The following is a 3,704-nucleotide window of genomic DNA, read 5'->3' as shown; positions in this document are numbered from 1 at the left end:
ATAAATAAATAAATAAATAAATAAATAAATAAATAAATAAATAAAATTTTTGGAACGCTCGTAAACCTTTCCGGAAGGGTGGGGCCGGTCAGGCGCACGACCTTTCGGGAGTTGTAGTTTTCTGGGGGACCTGACTAAACACCGCCTAGCGGTGTCCGGAGAAAGAGCCAGAAAAGCAGAGAGCGGGCGGAGAAGAGGGCGGTGCGCCTCTAGCGCGATGCACTGTGGGACTGGGAGTTCGCGGCGCGAGCGTGGCCGCGCCCTGTCGCGCCTGCGCGGGGGAACTGGACTTCTTTACCCGATGAGCCCCGCGCGGCAGCCTGAGGGAAGCCGGCTCCGGCTCGAGCAAATCAAATCAAAGGAAAGAAACTGCCGGCTTTCAAAATCCTCCTCCTCCGCCATCATCCGCTGTCCTGCCGAGAGCAGGTGGTGTAGGAGACGCTCGGGACTAGGGACCCCGGGAGCGCGGACAGACAGGAGGGCCCGGCTCGGGGCGGCCGAGTCCGGGCAAGCGACGCGGCCGGACCTGACCTGACTACATCGGCGTCCGTCCCGCCCGCCCGGCGGACGAGCGCGCTCGGATCGCCCCACGCGGCGGCGCCGCCTGCTCACGGTAGGGCCGGGGTCCCCGTCCTCTCCCCGTCACTTGCCGGGGCGGAGCAGCTGGGACAGGTGGCGAAGCTGGGACACCCCTGGACCCCGCCGCGCGCCGGTAGGCTTCGCCGCGCGCTTTCGAGCGCCGGGCGCGGCCGGGCGCGGGGGAGCGGGACGCTGAGGTGCGCGGCGTGTCTGGGGTCCTTTTACAAGTGGGGAAAATGGGGCTTGAGAGGAAGTTTGACGCGTCCGCGCCACCCAGCCCGGAGCTGTCAGCAGTGGCGTCTCGGGACGTGCGTCTGTGTCACCTGGAGGCGGTGCGAGCCCTCAGGGAACGAGGGCGGGGCTCCCCGCGCCGGTCCTGCGCTGCCTGCGCTCCCGCGTGGCGTGCGGCCGCCTCCCCGCCCGGCCCACGCCTGTTGGGGCCTCGCGGGTGCCGCCGCCGCCCCCGGAATCGGCGTGAGTCACTGTGGACGCTTTGCTGGATCGATGGATCCGCACCGAAGGATGTGTCTCCTACGCTGCTGGCTTGAGGGAGAAGACGTCCCTTTATTAACCATTTGTTTTTGCATTGTCCTTGGCTCTTTACTGACTTTGGACACATCATCTTATCTTTGTTTTGGCATTTCGTCTTTGTTTTGGCTTCTTGTTCCTTGAAGTGGACGGGAGAGCGCCTGTGTGTGTCCGTGTGTGCGCGCGTTTGTGTGTGAGCGCGCACGCTCTCGTTTGTGCCTTGTAGGACAGAAATTTTTGTCCCTGTTCTATCTGAACCCCATCACCATTTGGTCTAGTGTCAAATTGCCCCATCTCAGAAATCCAATAGGTGGTTTGACACGAGATTAATTTTTATTAACTTATTTATTTATTTATTTTTTTTCCAGAACTGGGGATTGAACTCAGGTCCTTGAGCTTGCCAGGGAAGCGCTTATTCTACTGAGCCATCTCCCTGGCCCACCTTTTCTAATTATTCAACTTTAAATTACAACACCTCCTCAAAAAAAAAAAAAGCTCCCCCCCCCTTTTTTTCCCAGAACCGGGGATTGAACTCAGGCCCTTGCACTTGCCATGGAAGCGCTTATTCTACTGAACCATCTATCTTCCCGGCCCCCAAAAAAGCCGTCATTATGCTCTTTCTTTTCTTTTTTGGTGGAACCGGGGGTTGAACTCAGGCCCTTGTGCTTGCCAGGGAAGCACTTATTCCACTGAGCCATCTCCCCAGCCCCATGCTCTTTCTTTTCTCTTTGGTTTTATGTCACTTTGACATCATTTTTTCTGTTTGTTCTTAACAATTTTTTTTTAAATTTTATTTATTTATTTATGTGTGTGTGTGTGTGTGTGTGTGTGCGCATGTGGTGCTGGGGAATAGAACCGCGGTCCCTGTGCTTTGCTAAGCTTGTTCTAAGTAGATGCTTTAGACCACTGAGCCATCTCACCAGCCCCAAAGGTAATTTCTTTTTTTTTTTTAACATTTATTTTGTGTGTGTGTGTGTGTGGCCAGCTCAGTCCACCAGGGGGCGGGGCTGGTGCTGGGGATCAAACCGTGGTCCCTGTGCTTTGCCGAGCTTGTTCTAAGTAGGTGCTTTAGACCACAGAGCCATCTCTCCAGCCCCTCTTTTTTTGTTTTGTGGTGTAGTACTGGAGCCTGATTTTAGGGCTTTCACACTGAGCTACATCCCCAGCTTCTTTTGAAATGCATTCTTGCTAAGTTGCCTTAAGTGGGCTAGAACATTCAGTCCTTCTGACTCGGTGTCTTGGGGCTGTAGGTATCACCACTATACCCAGCTGTGACAGGCTATCTATTTTGTTTAAAGCATATACTTCAAGAAGGCTCGTGGGGTATGTTGGCACATGCCTGTAATTCTGGCAGCTGGGAGGATCATAGTGAGTTTGAGGACACCCTCAGCTACATAATGAGTTTAATGCCAGCCTCAGCTACATAGTGAGCTCCTGTCTCAAAAATGCAACAGAGCAAAACAAAAGGAAGACAGGAGTTTTGTTTCATTTACTGCTCTTCTCCAGGTACAATATCCAGTACAAGAGTAATACTCATTATAATAAGTTTTGTTTAGTAAATACCAGATGCCTTTCCCAGAAGAATAATTCAGTCTTCTTGATAGGGACATGCAGGCATAGACAAACCAGAATATTAATTGGTAGGAATAAAAGGGTTGAGAAGTTGGCTCTTTGAGCCCAGAGGAAATCTGAGAGGTATAGGAGGCTGAAGGGCTATCACAACTCTAAGGATAAAGGGCCGGGGAGATGGCTCAGTAGAATAAGCACTTCCCTGGCAAGTGCAAGGGCCTGAGTTCAATCCCTGGTCTGCAAAAAAAAAAAAAAAGTTGAACATTTAGGGGCCGGGTGGCTCAGTGGAATAAGCGCTTCCCTGGCAAGTGCAAGGGCCTGAGTTCAATCCCCAGGTCCACCAGACAATAAAAACCAAAAACAACTCTGAGGATACCTTCAATAACACTCCCCCCGGCCCCCAACACTTCCTGTGTCTTGTTGTTCTTCGTCTTCATCTTCGTCTTCTTCGTCATCTTCTTCTTTGGTGATACTAGGGATTGGGACCTTGCGCTTGCCAGGCAGGCGCTTATGCCACTGAGCTATCTCCCCAGCCCTATCTTAGCCCTATCTTTGTTCTGGGTGTCACTCTTCTTTGATCTCCCCTTATTGCCTCTGGTTTCCTGTTTGGGGGAATGGAGTTGTCCATTATGCTAGGTACTGAGTTCTATGCTGGAAGCAGGGCTAGGGAGATAGCTCAGTAGAATATAAGCATTTCCCTGGCAAGCACAAAGGTCTGAGTTCAATCCCGGGTTCCACTAAAGGAAAAAAAAAAAGAAAAGAAATATGCTGGAAGCATATAAAATAATGCCTTTGATGTTGAGCTCATTTTGTCCCAAATTTGTGGTATAAATTTGAGAACTGAACATATAGCTCCCTTAAGAAGTAATGGCCTTTTGGCTCTCTGAGCAGGCCTTTTGGCTCTCTGAGTAGCACCATGGCGGTAGGCAAGAACAAGCGCCTTACGAAAGGCGACAAAAAAGGAGCCAAGGGGCTGGTGAGATGGCTCAGTGGTCTAAAGCACAGGGACCGCGGTTCAATCCCCCAGC

General features: G+C 51.8%; 1 protein-coding gene across 1 annotated transcript in view; it reads left to right on the top strand.

Annotated features, from left to right (window-relative positions):
• The first annotated feature begins 312 nt into the window (after nucleotides 1-312).
• The window catches only part of Rangap1 (Ran GTPase activating protein 1), a 31,372-nt gene continuing 27,980 nt past the window's right edge, over nucleotides 313-3,704 (top strand). The window contains exon 1 of the mRNA XM_004642566.2: nucleotides 313-613. The gene's annotated coding sequence lies outside the window, so the exon portion shown is untranslated. The remainder of the gene's footprint in view (nucleotides 614-3,704) is intronic.

The sequence above is a fragment of the Octodon degus genome, unplaced genomic scaffold (assembly GCF_000260255.1).
Source record: "Octodon degus isolate 3935 unplaced genomic scaffold, OctDeg1.0 scaffold00156, whole genome shotgun sequence".
NCBI classification, from domain to species: Eukaryota; Metazoa; Chordata; class Mammalia; order Rodentia; family Octodontidae; genus Octodon; species Octodon degus.
Note: the sequence above shows the minus strand (reverse complement) of the source record. Positions and strands in the feature narration are given on the sequence as shown.